Raw genomic sequence first — 20,490 nt, 5'->3', positions numbered from 1 at the left:
ATTAAATAAATAGAGTGTCGAATCAAGTAGGCTTTGGCCATCGCATCCCATCAGAGCACTCGGAGTCAGAGCCTGCTAGACTACCACCGGCTAGGATCACTCACTCACAGTTAGAGCGAAAGGGAAGGCAAATCAGTATGCAAATAATAAATCATTCCCGGTGACCGCGTGTCGGTCCGTGTGGTGGATACACCTATAGAAAGCAAAGCCCCACGCATTCCATCATCCGGTGCGAAAAGAAATTTATCAACTTTGGTAATCCGCTTAGGCTTAATGGTTTTCAGATTTGGTTCAACCCACATCCGTCAGGGGGCAGGGGAGAAGGAACGAAAAGGACTCCTAAATACGATACAGGTTCCGACCGGGAAAAGGACGGAGCATTTCCCCCTTTTTTTATCGGGGCCATGTTCCGGATGATGTCGAGCGGAAAGAAACTTGACATTTTCACTTTCGATGGAATCAAGGCACCTGGGTGGAGATTTTCCTTTGGATTTTTGTTGATTTTTTTTTGTGGCTATCAAATCGACTTGAGCACAGCTTTTGCTTTTATCGGTTTTTGAGAAAAATCATTGTTTGTTTTGCTTTATTAACAAGGTTTTCAGCCAGGGGTTGGTTTACGTTGAGTTGAAAAATTAATAGAAAAGCAGCGTTTGGGCACGTTCAAGAAAATAATTATCTTCCAAAATGGACGAATATGAATGATTCAAAAGACAGTAAGGTTCTACAACTTCACGTTTTCTGGGGCATAAATCGCATCATCCAGTATTCGTGTAGATCTATAAATATATGGCTTCAGAGATGAAACAGACAAGAAGTTAAATTTTGACAACCGTGGCTCGAAAACCGGTCGATCGACACCACGGGAATTTTCGAATATAGAAAATAACTTTCGAAATGTCACTTTTAACCACGAGTTAAATTTAACTCAGCAAAAGGTTCACAGCCTTAGGCTGTGTTCCATTTGGTGAATTTTCACTTAAATTTGGCAGATGAAAAATTTTCAAATAAACCTGCTATTGTACCAGACTTATCACTGACAGACCAGGAATTAATTTTGACAAACACCTTCTCGAAAATAGGAAGATCAACAACAGAGGGATTTTCGAACATCTTAAATTATTTTCGAAGTGTCAAATTGAAGTGAAAATTTACCAAATGGAACACAGCCTTAGGCTGTGTTCCATTTGGAAAATTTTCACTTAGATTTGACACTTCGAAAATAAATTAAGATGTTCGAAAATCCCTCTGTTGTTGATCGGCCGATTTCTGAGAAAAGGTCTGTCAAAATTGATTCCATGTCTGTCAGAAATAAGTCTGCTGGAATAGCAGGTTTATTTGATAACTTTACATCTGTCAAATTTAAGTAAAAATTCACCAAATGGAACACAGCCTTAGAAATGAGAATGAGTACAGCGGAGATGTTATGTTAGTGCTACAACTAGGTATGTTTGTATGGGTTTAGCCTTTCATCGTCACAAGCCTTTAATCGTGTGACCAGTGTTGGCAAAATCAGAAATCAATTGATATTTTTCCGCTCTTATGCGCTCGTAATATCGTGATATTGGAACAAAATATCATGCTTGATATTGATTTTACAGGCTCCTTTGATATTGCGAGACCATTCACAACGTGTAAAAATCAAGCTGAGAGTTGACTCGACACAAAAATGATTCCATTGCACATCGTTATCTTAGAATGAGAAGGCATAGTTTGCTATCTCTTTTTAATCTTCACCGATGGCAGACGCGAAGGGACTGCTGCATGCTGTTATGGAAGCTTCTGTTGCATTCGGGTGTAAAGCAAAAATCATTAAACTCAATCTCACCACAATTTGGTAAGATTTGCAGTTGGTGAGTTTTGTTAGCTTGATATTCCGAGCTCCGATATCACTGCTTGCAAAATCAACCGGAGTTGTTTGCTTGTTGATTTTTGTCTACGAAAATCAAGCGTGATCTTGGGCGTTCGTGAAATTTGATTTTTTGATATTTTCCCAACACTGCGTGTGACTAAGACCGGAATCAATACTGAAGTGCAGTGTTATAATTTAACACACCCACCCTCACCCTCTTTAGGTGCTCGGGATGGAAAGCCTGCCTATCAAGATGGCTTCCGAGCCTAATTGCAAAAGAACCTTTTTCGTCCTCGAAGGTTGATTATCTCAAGCCGCCCAATGAGGATCCCGTCTCGGCCCGACCAAGGTGGCCATGTCACGGTCAGCCGATATCTGCCAATGACAGAAGACGAGCTAGCATGACCTGCTGGACCGTATGTAGCTGATGATTATCCGCCATTCTCCCAATCCAGCAACGAAACGCTGTTTGCAGCATACGCCTCAAGTTTCCGGCCACACGGTAGTGCGGTGACCCGTTGCGGGTGTATCTGCTTGTCACGAGGATAAGGATCTCCTTCCCTATTGTTTGGGTGAAATTTAATCATGCTCACCCAAAGTTATTAACTATGTAGGACGCCACTTGAAAATTCTATCTTCAACATAATTGTAGAACTCTCCATTTCCATAATCTTTTCTGAAGACACAAATTTGCTAGCATGTCAGTTTCATTGAGACATGAAGCAGCGGTTTTTCGGCTTTAACTTTTTCGTTTGATTTTTTCAAGGCTATGTTCAAGAAAAATTGGATGGAACCTTGTGATCCTAATCGATCTCTGTCCCATGTCCGCCTCGTAGAGCATAAGCCGGTTCTGGAAATAACTCCTCAGAATCCTACACAGATATTCAGGGACCCCTGTCCTCTCTGCTTCTGTTTGGACGCCTTCTCGGCTCTCTCGACCATTGTCCGAATTGCATCCAGCGTTGATCTTCCTTTCCTGAATCCTAACTGCATTTTCGACAATCCATACATTTCGTCGGCCTGTTTAAGGATGATCCTCTCCCAGAGTTTTCCGAGTGTATCCAGCAGGCACATGATGATGATGGAGATGATGATGATGATGATGATGATGATATGAAACTACCACTCACTGTAGCAAGACAACTGTCAGTAGACTTTGAACTGTCCTCGCTGTTCGACTTGATCAAGTTTAATAACCTCTAATTGTACTCAACCTGTCATTGTAGGAAGGGCCATAAACGGGTAGATCCGTGGGCAATATCACCCACGATCATCCACAGGATAGTTGAGAATCTCCTTCCAACAACAGGATCATATATCCGGTCTATAAACAAGTTATCCAACAGGAAGATGTCCCAATGAGTGGGGAGAAGAACCTATTGACGAAATGTTAAAGATAGGGAGTTGGCATTCCTACTCTCCCCATCCATTTCGCTTCCATTAGGTGCGCTGGTCGACCCAGGATCAATGGTTTATATAATAATGGAATGCAAATAAAGAGAAAAATAATGTAAAGATATCACCCGACATGTTTTACTGGAATCCATGACATCACGATGATTTCGAAGAACTTCCATAGATATGCAGCCGCTATTTCTTCAACCGGTGTTAAAAATTGCACTCAAGCCTTTCCTTCCTCAGACAGTAGCGGAAATTTCCAAAAACCACGAAAGCATTCTAGCTATTTCGCTGAATCAACTCGCAACCAATTCCGGAATAAGAAGCGATAATTGCAGCTACCGAAAATAAACGTGTTCAATAGCGGGCACGGTACACTTCGATTGCATTTCTGAAACACTACGATGACAACATTCGACAAGTGCCTTGCATCCGGGAGGTGGAACACCAGCACGTAGCAAAAAAAGAGAAAAATCACATGAAATTTCAATAACAAGTTTACTGGTGGTCATACTGAGCGCCCAGATCCGCATTGGTCACATCCGGACATGTTCCTGGTGTCCCCATGGAATTGATAAATTTCTGACTTGACTAAACTCCATCATGCGACACCTCAAATCACATGTGAAATCAAAAACAAGTTCACCGATAGCCATACCTATTGCTCAGGGCCAAACATGTCACATCAAGACATATTTCGGGAACCCCCGGGGAAGTGGCCAGTTCCTTATTAGAATTAAAAGCTATCATGCGTCACACAAAATTTCTTCAGAATAGAGAATGCTTCGTATCTCAATGCAAATAATATCCTAGCAATTTCTGATAGTCTCCAGCTCTGAACTCTATGGAAATGATGGGTTCTACAATTTTGAAGAACATTTTAATATCGAAAATAATCAGTCAAAATTGATTAAACTTCACACCAAGTTGGTTAAACTTCATCTTCATGCACTTTTATTTTATTTCCTGAAATTCACCCTTCGGGACCACCGTGCAGGGCGTTCTGCTGGAGAATACTTATCAAATAGAATCTGTAGGACTTTTTAGAACCCGCATGGATTCTTTTCAGTTTCCGGCTGTATACACATCTTCTAAATTTGCGTTCAATACGATACGAAACTAGGTCAGGATTCAGCATTGGTCTAGGTTTAATGCTAATCAGAGGCAGACAATTGGGACAAGTAATTCTGACACAGACGTCGCGTCCGTACTGTAAAGTGATGATATTATCGATTCCGAAGACGGATTCCATCAGGAATTCTGAAGACGAACTCCAACAGGGATACCAAAGAAGGATCTCGTTAGAATCCTCTTTGGAACTCAATTGAAACACAATCCTCTTCAGAATTCGTCAGAATCCCCTTCGAAATTGATCAGAATCCTCATTGGAGTTGGTCAGAAGTCTCATCAAAATTCGTTTTCATCAGAATTCTCATTGGATCTAATGAGAATCCTTTTCACAATTCATCTGAATCCTCTTTTGAACCCGTCACAATCCTCTTCAAAATTGGCACAATCCTCTTCGGAACTCGTCAGAATCCTCTTCGGAACTCGTCAGAATCCTCTTCGGAATTCGTCACAAGTTACTTCGGAATTTGTTACAATCCTCTTCGGAATTGGTCAGAATTGGTCAGAATCCTCTTCGTAATTGGTCAGAATCCTCGTCGGAATTGGACAGTATTCTCATCAGAATTCGTCACAATCCTCTTCGGAATTCATCAGAATTCTCATCGGATCTCGTCAAAATCCTTTTCAGAATAAATCAGAAACCTCTTTGAAATTCGCCACCATCCTCTTCGGAATTGCTCACAATCCTCTTCGGAACTCGTCACAATCCTCTTCGGAATTTGTTAAAATCCGCTTCGGAATTTGTCAAAATCCGCTTCGGAATTTGTCAAAATCTGCTTCGGAACTCGTCAGAATCCTTTTTGGAACTCGTCACAATCCTCTTTGGAATTCGTCATAATCCTTTTCGGAACTCGTCACAATACCTTTCGGAACTCGTCAGAATACTCATCAAAACTCGTCAGAATGTTCTTCGGAATTCACCAAAATCCTCTTTGGAACACGTCCGAATCCTTTTTAGAATATGTCACAATCCTCTTTGGAATTCGTCACAATCTTCTTCGAAATTCGTCACAATCTTCTTCAAAATTCACCACATTCCTCTTCGGAATCTGCCAGAATCCTCATAGTAACTTGTCCGAATCCTTTTGGGAACTCGTCAAACGCCACTTCGGAAAAAGACACAATCCTCTTAGGAACTCTTAAGAATCTTCTTCAGAATTCGCCACAATCTTCTTCGGAATTCGTCACAATCTTCTTCAAAATTCGTCAAAATCCTCATTGGATCTCGTCAGAATCTTTTGCAGAACTCGCCACAAGCCTCTTCGAAAATCTCACAATCCTCTTAGGAACTCTTCAGAATCCTCGTTGGAATTCGTTACAATCCTCTTCGGAATTCATCAGAATCCTCATCGAAACTCTTTAGCACTCTCTTCGGAACTCGTCATAATCTTCTTCGAAACTCGTCACGATCCCAATACCTTTCGGAACTCGTCAGAATCCTATTCGCAACTCGTCAGAATCCTCATTAGAACTCTTCATAAGCTTCTTCGGAATTCATAACAATCCTTTTCGGAATTGGTCAGAATTCTCTTCGGAATGGTCAGAATTCTCATCAGAATTCGTCATAATCCTCTTCGGAATTCATCAGAATTCTCATCGAATCTAGTCGGAATCCTTTTCAGAATTAATCAGAATCCTCTTTGGAATTCGTCACCATCCTCTTCGGAATTGGCCGCAATCCTCTTCGGAACTCGTCATAATCTTCGTCGGAACTTGTCAGTATCCTCTTTGGAACTCGTCACAATGCTCTTCGGAATTAGTCACAGTCCTCATTGCAACTCGTCACAATTCTCTTCGGAACTCTTCACAATCCTCTTCGGAGTTTGTCAAAATCCGCTTCGGAATTTGTGAAAATCCTGATTGGATCTAGTCAGAATCCTTTGCAGAACTCGTCACAAGCCTCTTCGGAATTCTCACAATCCTCTTAGGAACTCTTGAGAATCCTCGTTGGAATTCTTTACAATCCTCTTCGGAATTCATCAGAATCCTCGTCCAAACTCTTGAGCACCCTCTTCGAAACTCGTCACAATCCCTTAGAAACTCCTCACAATCCTCTTTGGAATTCGTCACAATCTTCTTCGGAATTCATCAGAATCCTCATTGGAACTCGTCAGAATCCTCTTCGGAACTCGTCACAATCCTTTTCGGAATTCGTCACAATCCTCATCGCAACTCATCACAAGCTACTTCGGAATTCGTTACAATCCTCTTTGGAACTCTTCAGAATCCTCATTGAAACTCGTAACAGTCCTATTCGAAATTCGCCACAATCCTCCTCTTCAGAACTCGTCAGAATCATCATTGAAACTCGTTACAATCCTCTTCGGAATTGGTCAGAATCCTCTTCGGAATTGGTAAGAATCCTCTTCGTAATTGGTCAGCATCCTCGTCGGAATTGGTCAGAATTCGTCACAATCCTCTTCGGAATTCATCAGAATTCTCATCGGATCTAGTCAGAATCCTTTTCAGAATTAATCAGAATCCTCTTTGGAATTCGTCACCATCCTCTTCGGAATTGGCCGCAATCCTCTTCGGAACTCGTCATAATCCTCGTCGGAACTCACCAGAATCCTCTTTGGAACTCGTCAAAATTCTCTTCGGAACTCTTCACAATCCTCTTCGGAGTTTGTCAAAATCCGCTTCGGAATTTGTCAAAATCCGTTTCGTAACTCGTCAGAATCCTTTTTGGAACTCGTCTAAATTCTTTTTTGGAGCTCGTCACAATCCTCTTTGGAATTCGTCACAATCCTCTTCGAAACTGGTCACCATACCTTTCGGAACTCGTCAGAATACTCTTCAAAACTCGTCAGAACGCTCTTCGGAATTCACCACAATCCTCTTCAGAGTTCGTCAGAATCCTCATCGGAACTTGTCAGAATCATTTTGGGAACTTGACACACGCCTCTTCGGAATAAGACACAATCCTCTTAGGAACACTTAAGAATCTAATTCGGAATTCGCCATAATCCTCTTCGGAATTGGTCACAATCTTCTTCAAAATTCGTCAGAATCCTCATTGAATCTCGTCAGAATCCTTTGCAGAACTCGTCACAAACCTCTTCGGAATGTTCACAATCCTCTTAGGAACTCTTCACAATCCTCTTTGGAATTCGTTACAATCCTCTTCGGAGTTCATCAGAATCCTCATCGAAACTCTTGAGAACCCTCTTCAGAAATCGTCACAATCCTCTTCAAAACTCGTCACAATCTTCTTTGAAATTCATCACAATATTCTTCGGAATTCATCAGAATCCTCATTGGAACTTGTCAGAATCGTTTTTGGAACTCATCAATCCTCTTCAGGTTTCGTCGCATTTTTTTTTCGGAACTCGTCACAATCCCTGTTGGAACTCGTCAGAATTCTCGTCGGATTTCGTCAGAATCCTCATCAGAACTCGGCAGAATCCTCTTCAGAACTCGTCACAATCCTCTTCGGAATTGGTCACAATTCTCATCGCAACTCGTCACAATCCACTTTAGAACTCGTCGCAATCCACTTCAAAATTTGTCATAATCCTCTTCGGAATTTGTTAGAATCCTTTTTGGAACTCATCACAATCCTCTTCAGATTTCGTCGCAATCTTTTTCAGAACTCGTCACAATCCCTTTCGGAATTCGTTATCATCATCGTCCTCATTCGTTAAAATCCTCTTCGGAATTCGTCACAATTCACTTCGGAGCATATCAGAATCCTGTTTGGAACTTTCCTCTTCGGAATTCATCAGAATCCTCGTAGGAATCGGTCAGAATTCTCATCGGAAATCGTTACAATCCTCTTCGGAACTCGTCACAATCCTCTTCAAACTCATCAGAATATTCATTGGATCTCTTCAGAACCCGTCACAAGCCTCTTCGGAATTCGTCACAATCCTCTTCAGAACTCTGCAGAATCCTCATCGAAACTCACCAGAATCCTCTTTGGAATTCGTCACAATCCTCTTCTGAACTCGTCACAATCCTCTTCAAATTCATCACAATTATCTTCAGGTTTTGTCACAATCTTCTTCGGAACTTGTCACAATCCCTTTGGGATTGCGTTAGAATCCTCTTCGAAATTCATCACAATCCTCTTCGAAATTTGTCAACATTTGCTTCGGAACTCGTCAGATTCCTTTTTGGAAAACCCAACAAACGATTTAAGCTGAATAAATGCTGAATATTCAAGCATATATTAGCCTGAATAAGCTCTTATTCAGTTGTCAATGTTTGTTGGGCATCCTCTTCGCAACTCGTCAGAATCCTCTTCAGATTTCGTCACAATCCCTTTCGGAACTCGTCAGAATCCTCTTTGGAACCTGTCATAATTCTCTTCGGAATTGGTCAGCATCCTCATCGGAAATCGTTTCAATTCTCTCGCCACAATCCTCTTCAGAAATTCATCAGAATCCTCATTGGATCTCATCAGAACTCGTCACATTCCTCTTCGGAACTTGTCACAATCCTGTTAGCAACTCTTCAGAATCCTCTTTGGAACTCGTTACAATCCTCTTCGGAATTAATCAGAGTCCTCATCGGAACTTATCAGAATTATTTTTGGAACTCGTCACAATGGTCTTCATATTTCGTCAAAATCCTTTGCGGAGCGCGCCACAATTTTCGTCGGAAATCACCAGAAGCCGGAATATTGCGTACTCTAGTTCTGTGTGCGCAATCAGTGAATAACCAGCTCTAATTTTACTGTGACAGCACTGGTAGATTGTCCGCCAGATGCCGAAATGTCCACGGCAGCCGTAGTGGCCATTGGACCGTATTTTGGACTGAATCTTTCGGATCCATGGGTCCGAGATGTGTTGGATGCAGTGATGCCACATATACAGATTTAAATGTTATGATCCATTTTTTTTTAATGTGCGATACTGAAGTCTGTAAATACAGATACAGGTTTATAAAAAAGTATACAGATTCACACAGATTTATACAGATTTTTGTAAAAAATATACAGATTTTACAGATTTTTGAGCTTTTACAGATGAAACTGATACATATTTAGGAATTCGCCTTGATAGCACCGACAAACCGACATGAATGATCATACAAATTGCAAAGAAATTTCTTATAAAAGCACAAAACTGACATCTGCCGCCGTGTTCGCGGAAAATATTTATCCTAGACACAAACACGCGTACAAAATTTATTCGTAGGTTCGTGCCTAATCTATTTCGGACAAATTATTTTTATCTAGATAAAACATTTCTATGGTTTTGACAGATGGGATCGCTGCACATTTGAATCGGCTGTTATGGATTCTCGATCAAGAGTTAGGTTTAAGTTTCATGTCGGTTTGTCGGTGTTGATAGTCTGGTCAATGCATAGCTACTTGCGTTTTATCTAGATAAAAATAGTTTGCCCCGAATAGATCAGACACGAACCAACTCATACATTTTGCACGCGTGATCAAAAAGTTTCAAGCCCGAGCTAGAAAAAGTTTCAATATTGAAATCGATACAGAATACACCATTTTCAAACAAACAACCATTGAAGGAAAGCCGAATTTGTGCCAAAAACCCCACCACGCCATCAATTGTGTATTTTATTAATGATCAAATCCTCGCAGCTCTCAACCTCATTTTTTTTTTTCGACTCGAAAGGACAAATCCTCCTACCCAACCACAGAAAGAGCTAATGATGTAAAAGTGATCCCAAATACACATTCCGGTTCCATATCGGAAGCCACACTCACCTTCTTCCGTGGAACCCACCGGCCGAGTACTTTGCGACATCAAGAACAACCCTCCCGACAAAAAATAGAACCCAAAGAGAAGGCAGGAGCGGAGGTAGAACAAAGTAGCAACCCCTTCCTCACCGGTCTTGCTCGTTGTGATAATTGTTTCTCGGTTTTTCCTTAGCCGTTTGTGTTCGCTCGACAAAGCTGATTTCCATCCCAAAGTGGGTGGGTTGCTGGGTTGAACTGGGGGGGGGGAGGTTGATGTGTATACATAAGTCGTCTAATTTTACACTTGAGGATAATTTAACATGACGACGATGGAGTTGGCTGCCCATATCGGATAGGCTAACGAGTCGAGCTCTTTTCGAGTAATTGACGTAACAGAGCAGTAGTACCTAGTAGGCTGAGGAGGGTGTTTGAATAAAGTGCTCTAAATTAAGGGACGTGTTTATGATTTTTTCAATTTCTCTGTTTGCGTTGAGTTTGCCCGCAGTCTGTCAGCAGGCTTTGGAATTACGGAAAACGAGTCCTCCGTCCAGGCAGCCTACTAGATGGATGGATGGAGGAGAGAAATAGCTGCCGGAGAGGCTGAGTCGCGTCGTCGCCGTTGTTGGGTGGTTGGTTGGTTGGTTGGTTGACTCGGGATTTTGCCGGAGCTATAAGCTTGGTTGGTGGTGGCGTTGTAGGAATGCATAATTAATGGGAGTACGTGTTTTTGATCTTTTTATCTGATTTTTTACTGCTAAGTGAGTGGAGTGTGATAAATTGGGATTAATGTGTTTTTATTTAGCAGTTGTTTTGCGCATTTAAAATAGTCCTCCCTTGCTTTGCTCGGGCTGATACCAAAGCGGAATGGAAGGGGGAGAGGGCTCAAAGATGGTGAGTGATTTATGTAATATTAACAAGTTCATAAAAGCGTAATCGGAGCTTACGCTCATTTTTTTCGGCGCTAAGGATGGAATGTGTTTTATCGGAGTGAAGTTCGCTATCTTGACGGTTATGAATCGTTGGTGAATATTTATTTACGAGAAAATATTGTAAATTGACTTCGGAGAGTCAAAAGAAACGACCAGTTTTTTTTTTTCAGAACAGAGAAATACACTCGAAAACTGCTAATAAACCAACACATCACGTGAAATATGTATTACACTCCGAATAAGCGAACAACTTCCACCAAAAAGGGTAATTTAATTTTCATTCAAATTATAACTACACAACGAACTACCAACGAAATGGAGCAGAAAGCCGTCCAATGCACCGAAGGAGGTCGAGCTGTTATTCAAAAATTAGGCAGCCAAATAGCAGATAATGTTGCAATTTAGTTGCGTTTAAGAAAACATTTCCATGTCCAAACGAAACACAGAAAACAGCCACTGCTCGAAATGCAAACAGAAATTAATGCAAATCTGCTCCAACGATTCCCGGACTACTTGACTTGTGACTTTGGCTCGTCAATCAGCAACCGAGCCCCATCAATCGCACGACGCGCCCCGTGTCTCTCCCCCAGCCTGGTCACAGTCATAAATCAGAGGGATAGTATGCGGGCAGCCCGGAGGGGGGTTCACCCCCACCCAGTTCATTAGCGATGGCCCACGCGGGGAAACAAATTGTGATCGCAGTAGCCAGTAGGTATGGTAGGTGTAGTGGAAACTAGAAAACGGCGACAACAGAGCAGGCCACGGAATTTGTCACGGTCGGTAAAAGCTAATTAGCAGAGCGGTATCACTGTCGAATGTCACGATATGGCTCGGAATTAAATGTCCGATGTGAAATTACATTCAGCAATATCAGTAAATATGTACCATAATGTAGTTACAATTTGACATTATTGAAACTACGTTACTTAGTTTACTGTTGCTGACCTTTGACCTGCTGTACAATGTTGCGCCAACTAACTCGAATCTTGGCTGTTTGACACCAATTTTTCGAACTACCTTCTAAACTATTATTTTGGGTTAACGATTCATTACTTTCCATTTTCCTCTGTTCGGGACCTAACACTACTGCGACCAGTAAATTGATCTATTGTAGTATATCCCGTGTCCTTAGTTTCGTGCATGTCGTATTACTCCATCACTATTGAGAAATGATGAAGTATTCGATTTTTTTTTACAGTTGCAATTCTTGCATTTATAGTAAGGATCCGAATCTAATTGAAAGGTTCCGCTATTTATACCCTTTGGAGTGTTGAAACACCCTCCCTTTGTCAGTAAAAATTGGATTCCTTAGCAACAAAATTAAGCAAATACACCGATAATGACCATGCATCAGAACTCTAGTCTTAACCACTTCAAACTAGGGAACAACGAATAGAAGATTAGGAATCACATAGATGAAGACTAATTAACTCATTTTTCCTTGTTTCAAGATCATCCTTGGTGGACAAAGCCGAGTCTTGTCACTATCGACAAGGTATAAAAGGACCAAGGATTAAGATGTGTTCCTTTGATTACTGAAAATTCCTGTTCCCCTTTTTTGAAGTAGTCAGGACTAGGATTCGGTGGTAGATCTTACATCCCGTAACGTACAACGAAAAGGTGATCTACCTACGTTACGGGGCATTCTTTTCCATTAGCCCTTACGGCTGAAAATTAAATGTATAAGTCTAATCTAATCCACTAATCCTCAGCCAATAGGCCATCAAAACTAAGCTTTTTGTGGCCATCTAGAAAAACGGCTTGATGACGTAGATTTAAAAAAATTCACGGTGAGCTATGCGATTTAAATTTTAAAATGCTTCCATTTCTCAATTACGCTTTTCCACAGCCGCAGACAGTATTTTGGTAAAGTCAAGCGCACACTTTTTGCCAGTAGATTTGAAAACATACTTCAAATCTCCGCGTACATCGTACGGGCTAGGCAAAGAGTGTGCGTTTGACTTGCACTGTTGCATTAATGTTTCCTTTCCTTTATTTAACGTCGGTCTCTGTTCCACAATTTAGTGCCAAACACCGACGGACATCGATTGCCATCCATTGACGGCAATCGATGTTGCAGGAAGGCAGCTTTCACACCTGCGTAGGATATCGCACCCATTCAACATACATGGGCCGGGACCAACGGCTTTACTTCCCTTCCGAAGGAAGACGTGACCAGAGATTTTTATGCCTCAGACAAAATCCCACCGACCTCGGCTGGGATTGAACCCAGACCCATTGGGGCGAGAAAGCTGTACGCTTACCACTACACCACCGGCGCCGGCCTGTCGCATTAATGGCCCTTCGCTCATTTTCAACTCTCATACTACCGTACTCTAACGAAACTATCTACCTAACCTCTTCTAAGACCATTCTCTAGCTAATAAATTACACTAGTTTACAGCATTTTTGAACTCGGTAAGGTGATGATTATTTCCAATGCAAAATCCTACACTGAATTCAATGCCGTGGTCAGAAAAAATTAAAGTAGAGCCATTTTTGAGATATACAAAAGTACGATTACTAACATGTCAATATCTTTGGAACTAGTGCATCAATTTTAAATCTTTTTTTTTATGAAAATGAAGCTAAATAAATTTGCTATCGTTCACTAGAATATTATGTCTTAGTTAAAATTTTAATTTTGAAGTCATTTAAAAATTTACAGCATTTTTTTTTTTATTTTTCCTGCGAATTTTCCATAAAAATCTTGTTTTAATCAACATTTTTAATGGGATAAAAAGATTCAAAAAATCATTCCATAATTTATTCTTGAACTCCATTCAAAACCGGAGAAAATGAGCCTTTAATGGATGAAATCGGTTGGAAATTGTCGAAGTTATGAGCATTTTTGTAAAACACTTAAAAATGTTGCTGAAATACAACAGCTTTAGAGTTCCTTTTCTAGGTGTCGTTGTAAGCATCCAAATCGCATGTAAAGTTTTCATGGGAGATTCTTTTCTCTACATATTAATTTGATTAAGGCATATCAGGATTTAAAACCGAGTTGATACCAAAGAAATTTATTTAGGTTTTATTAAAAATGATTGAGAATCGAATGACTTTGTCTTCGATGTTTTGAACTTGTTTCTCGAATCAGAAACCAACAATAGTCACCCATCATTGCTTCATCCCAAAACCCTTGGTAACGACGTTCCATCAACTTCATTTGTTGGTGAAAACGTTCGCCGTGCTCATCACTCTCGTCACCAAGATTTTCCGGGAAAAAATCCATGTGAGAATGTAGGAAATGTATCTTCAAAGACATATTCACACCTGTGTTCAGTGAAATAAAAGGATTTGAAATTAATTATATGTAACAAACACAATATTTTTGATTTATACATATTTTCTCATAATTTTTGAGCAATTCATCGACGGCTTCCTCATAATCTGGGCTTCTGAAATTAGCTAAAAAGGTTGTGACAACACGCTGGAACGATTTCCACGCTTCTTTCTCATCTGGTGTCAAAACTGTATTGAATGCGGAATCATTGAGCAGTTTTTTGATCTGTGGGCCAACAAATACACCTTTATCTTTGCGTCAGATAAATTTGGAAATACTGATTTCAAGTACTGGAATGCCGGCCCTTCTTTTTGCAACGCTTTGACGCCACAAGAGGATCATTTTTAACGTTGTCTTTACCAATTGTGAAATTATCCCGTTTTGGCCAATCTTTTCGGACGTAGTGTTCCTTACGAGCTCGACTGTCCCATTTACACAAAAAACACATATATTTTGTGTATCCCTGTTACAATCCAGTCAACATGGCAACCACTTTAAGATCGGAACAAATTTTCCAATTGTGTTGATTGTAATTTATCAAATTGAGCAATAGAGCCATTGATTCATACGTTTCCTTCATATTAACGGCATGAGCTAATGGAATAGAAGGTTTCTCATTCCCTTGATGCAGTAAAACGGCTTTCAAGCTCAACTTGCTGCTATTGATGAATAAACGCCATTCAGCTGGATCATATGGCTCACCAAACTCTTCAAACAAGCCGTTTACGTCATGGCAAAAACATGCCTTGTCCTTTGTAGAATAATATTTGTCAAATTTCTTGTGACGATTCCTGTGACAAGAAATTTTGACCTCCTTGCTCAGCATGTTGTGTTCTTTCAAGCGTGATGCCAGCAATTCGGATTTCTCCTTCGATAAGTCGAGATCTCGCACCAAATCATTAAATTCGGATTGTGTAAACAGTTTTGGGTTTCTTTCCAATTCCACCTCGAAGTCTTCCTCGCATTCCTCCTTGAATTCCTCCTCACTTTTTGTAACGGTCGATTCAACAGAGGGCGCTCGTTTCCACTTTGGATAAACAGGATACGGGACCGAACTTGAATGTGGAACAGGTTTTGTCATAGAAGCCACTTGTGGATACTCAACTGTTTTGTGACGTCCTTGTTGCTTAACTTTTGTCAAGCAGAAATAACAATCCGTTGCATGACAAAACGGTCGACGCCATATGGTGGGCATGTCAAAGGACAAATAGCGACTGACAGATAACAAATAAGTGAGTTAGTAAGTAAGACATTAACACTTATCAAAAATAGATGAAGTAAGATAATGTCGATCAGGAAAGAACAAAGCACTACCATGCTGTACATAAATTGTTTATATGAAAGTTATTCAAAAAATCAATTTACCTTGCGCCTGACATCCACCTAGCCAAGCACGTTTTGCACGAACTACATAATACTTTTGGAATCCACGGTTCGTCAAAGTCTCCAGGATCAATTTTAAAATAAAGCCTGTATGCAGTTTGCAACGAAGCAGTGAAATTGACCGATTTTGTAAATATATAGTTGCCACACGCGTAACAAAACTTTTGAGGATCATTTTAACACTTGAATTCACGTTTTGTCGTATACATCGTTAAGCAATGTTAAAGAAAGAAAGCTGTCAAATTGAGTTGGTTGCGTTAGGTTCTCGCCGAGCGGTCTCACAAACACTAGCGTAAATTATATTGTTGAAAATATCCCATTTAATTTTGCGTGACAGCTGGTAGTGTTAGTGAAATGCACCGTATGCGTACACGTCCGCAGAAAGGCTTACTGGAAGTGGTGCATGAACCTAGGAGCGGGACAACGGCCAATCTTGGAACATTCAATTTCCATGATTTTACAAAAAAATTCATAACTTCGACAATTTCCAACCGATTTCATCCATTAAAGGCTCATTTTCTCCAGTTTTCAATAGACTTTAAGAATAAATTATGGAATGATTTTTTGAATCTTTTTATCCCATTAAAAATGTTGATTAAAACAAGATTTTTATGGAAAATTCGCAGGAAAAATAAAAAAAAATGCCGTAAATTTTTAAATGACTTCAAAATTAAATTTTTAATTAAGACATAATATTCTAGTGAACGATAGCAAATGTTTTTAGCTTCATTTTCATAAAAAAAGATTTAAAATTGGTACACTAGTTCCAAAGATATTGACATTTTAGTAATCGTACTTTTGTCCAAAATTCAAAAAATCAAAATTTTTGTATATCTCAAAAATGGCTCTACTTTAATTTTTTCTGACCACGGCATTGAATTCAGCGTAGGATTTTGCATTAGAAACGTTGGTCAACCACTAAAGTTCACACTTTTTATGTTGTTTTGTAAACTAGTGTACTCTCTAAATTAGTAGCTATTCCGCTTATTATTTGGCTGACCTCGTGCTGAATATCACGGACATCTTTTCACGTGGTGTTATTTTTCATGTGTAATCCTAACGTCAGCTGTACTGCTGAAGATTCTATATTTTCAAACCGGTTCACATACTGAGGAGATTCCACGCCATCTGTCTTGGATTTCTTAACGAGCTGTGGTACACTACCGGGTGAGCTATCGATGTACTCTGTTCTTTTTCTATTTTGAATTTGAAATGGTTCTTCTGATTTTGTATGTCGTTTGATATTTTTCCTGAATGCATGAAAGTTCGTGAATATTTGTTTGCAGGCTGCTACTGTACATGGATATCTATAAACTGCGGGCACTTGGTGGTGGTCTTTTAAATGATTTAAATATACGTCTGCCTCTCTAAATGACGAACTACAAGATGTGATCATACAACCAATCATTATGGGGCTTCTATTCTATTGACCGTAAGTAATTTCTCAGCTTGTTAATACTGGCATATGATTCGCGCTCAGGAATCCCATAGAATTCGCTGCTAAGGAAGTGCCACACCAATTTCGACACTTTGGAGAATGGTAAACCAAGTACCATAGTTGTTTTTAAAATCACATCAATCGCACGTGCAGCCGATGTTAGTTCGTAGTTGAAATCTTTGAAGTAAACTAGGAAGCGTCCACTCATGTTGCTTACATCATTTCCCAAAATTACTAATTTGGGAACTTCAGGTAGATTTCGGTCTGCGTAGTCGTGGTATTTATTTTGAACTTTGTTATCGGCTTCAACCTGGCATTCAGCGAAAATGATCGTGTCTTCTTGTGCGACGCATATTGTTGGCTTGAATCGCGATCCAACTGGTATCGGTGGCAGTACGGTATTAAGACCAAACAATAAAGCACAATTTTTTACATCTGAAGCAAAATAAACATAATTTAACACTTAAAATTCAACACTCAATTAATTTACCTTCACTTGTGTCGTTTCCGGTAAGCAACTTGAGTAAGGTCTCCGCTGAAGGATCTACAGCTTTTATTGATATATACTCTACTATTGCTGGTCGGATTTTTTCCAACTTCTCCAATCCGTTTGAGCTTCCACCAAACAATAGCTTGAAATCATAATCGATCTAGTCAACAAAAAATTATAATAATTATGAACTGATAACCGTACTGATGTTTATAGTGTGGAAATAACATAAAAAGCCTTGGTACCGCAGAATGTGACCGCAAATATGGATTTCTTTTAGAGATGCTTACAGGCCATTTGTCTGTAACGGTTGACCAAGGTTCTTGGTTCAGTACCAACCATTCGTAAGCTTCGATACATTTTTGATCATTTTCGTTTGTTGGTACATCACAAGGTAAATCCCGTTTTAGAGTCTTTGCGTGTTCGTCTTCTTTGGCATCTGCTCTTCTTTTCTTCTTTTTCAAGTTGCCGATCTTATTTGCGATTTTGCCACCGGGGTTACGCCTGTCTCCACCTCTGGCAATGTAGTAATTTTCCTGTAAGTAAATAATCAATAGAACATGACTTCTTTAGCTCTACCAATTCATTATATGTAATTTTCAATTTGTTTACCTGCCGTTCAAACTTGAACAATGTACAAATTGCAAGTACATATGTCTCTAAGTCTTCGGAATGTAGTTTGTCCCTTTGATTCAGATGATGTTTTGCAATTAGTCCTGCCAACGGCAGTTGCTTGGCTTCAGAGAGTTCGCCAGCGTTAGCCCTCTGTAGTATGTCCTTGCCTTCTTCGGATTCGTTCAGTAATTCTTTCAGTACGCTTGGAGAAAAAATATTCCAGTGATTGCGAGTTCTCTCTTCGTTATCGATAAGCGTATCCCTCGAAGTGCTCGCTACTGGGGCTGAGCTGTCATCTGGAAGTAACTGAGCTTCTTGCAAAACTATTTCCGACACTGTTTCGTTTGATGAATGGTGCAGAGCAACCGGATGATACTCAATATTACTTTTCTCTGTGTTGACTTCCTGCTCGTGTGAACTACTGACTGAATTTTCACCAGAGTTTCCACCTTCGATGTGTTCACTCTCGTTGGTAGAAGAAAATATGCAAGCATTTATCATGGAGCGTATCGTAGATTTCTGATAAAAAAGCAAGTAAAAAAGCATAATAAATATTGACATATTGCTTCTGTAATTCACTTGTACTCACATTTCGCTGCCTCCAGGACTCGATTAGACCAAAAAGATGAAACCATTTAGACGCAATATCGGTTTGCTCTGTTTTCTCCAGAGCCTGCCTACACTGTTCTTTAGAAACTGTCAAGAGATCAAAGCTTGTAATGCTACCACCTGAAACCAAAAAAAAAATATAATTAGTTTAATATGTTGGACTTCAAATATTGTGAAAAATTCAAAAATACCTTCGAATATTTGCAGCAAAGCGTTTGGAAACTCCAAATCAGAGAGCAACTCTTCCATTAATGTGCTTGATGCCGCCATATTGCATTTTTTTTCATACCTGTAAATCACGTACATCCATTTCACGTAAGCGCAAACACACTCACACAAACGTACACAAAATATTGATGTGAACAATTCGTCACTTTCATCACCAGCTCTAGTAAACATGACTTGAAATGTCTGTCAGTTTTACTACCATCACGTAATATTGGAAATAGAAGCAATCAAATCAGCTACGTGATTTTTCACGTGAATCGGACGTGCATATTTTTAGGAGTGTAGTAACGAGGAGCGTTCAATAAAGCGTCGAGTGATGCGTGCTATGACATATACTCTGAAAAATCGTCACGTCCGATTTACGTGAAAATATAGGTGGTTTTCGTCCACCCTATTTTTCACGTAATTTTTACCGAAATCGCATGTAGCCGACCAAAACTCAGCTTCGATTATCTACGTAATTATTCAGTAGCTGATTTCCAAGTAATTATTAAGACCTGATTTCCACGTACTACTTACGTGAAATCGAGGTAAAAACAACTGGAAAACTGGTAACTTTTACGGGATATTCCGTTTTGTTTAAAATGCCTTTCAGATAGTTTTTACGTGAATTTGGAATGAGGATAATGGAACTTATATATAAACGCAGTCAATATGTATTATGCAATTTCATCGAACAGATATAAATTCCACTTATTTAAATTGATACTTATATCTACTCATTAAATTGCAAATTATTGACTACTAAAAATGAATAGTATAGTTAAAGTTAATGTTAATTAGATTTTTTATTTCTGTTAGAATATTAATAACTGTTGCAGATTTAAAATACTGATGCCACCGTCTGAAATTATAAAACTAGAAAAAGGCTACATATAATCATAAATAAATTAATGTAAATTAATCAAATTACCGTCCAATATTTGTAGCAAGCTGCTGGGAAATTTAAAATTTTTGAGGTGTTCTTCCACCACGCTTGGTGACGCCATATTGACTTTTTTTTTGCGTACCTGAAAATCACGTAAATCTCATTTCACGGAAATATCGAATCCCCAAACACACAAACACAAATACAGTAAACCTATTTACGTGAATATACGGTCGATTTCACCAACATTTTTAGTGGACATGACGTTTAATGAAGATCAAAGTTACTAACGTCACGTAACATTTGAAATTTCCTATATACAGATCAGTTACGTGATATTTCACGTAAATCGGACGTGAGGATTTTTTAGAGTGTATACTCAACGTGTTTTTGAAAGCGCAGCTCGCATTGTTGTCAGTCAAAATCACTGGTCTTCACGCTAATTCTAAACTACCCAATTTTCAGTGGGATCTACTCAAATTCCGTCGAAACTAGGGCTCCTCAAAATTGAGTGCTAAAAGTTGGTACTAACAAGATGACAACCCTAATAAACGGGTACCATACACTAACGATATCAGAGATGGTACGGCCATACTACATAAAGTTAGGATGAAAT

The 20,490-nt window shown here is 39.6% G+C and overlaps 1 protein-coding gene across 2 annotated transcripts in view; it reads left to right on the top strand.

Annotated features, from left to right (window-relative positions):
- Window positions 1-20,490, top strand: part of LOC135706245 (surfeit locus protein 4 homolog) — a 219,217-nt gene that overhangs the window by 158,382 nt on the left and 40,345 nt on the right. The window lies entirely within an intron of this gene.

The sequence above is a fragment of the Ochlerotatus camptorhynchus genome, unplaced genomic scaffold, assembly GCF_037179485.1.
Source record: "Ochlerotatus camptorhynchus isolate MF236.1 unplaced genomic scaffold, CSIRO-AGI_Acam_v1.1 ptg000276l, whole genome shotgun sequence".
Classification (NCBI taxonomy): domain Eukaryota; kingdom Metazoa; phylum Arthropoda; class Insecta; order Diptera; family Culicidae; genus Ochlerotatus; species Ochlerotatus camptorhynchus.
This window is presented reverse-complemented; position numbering and strand designations above follow the sequence as displayed.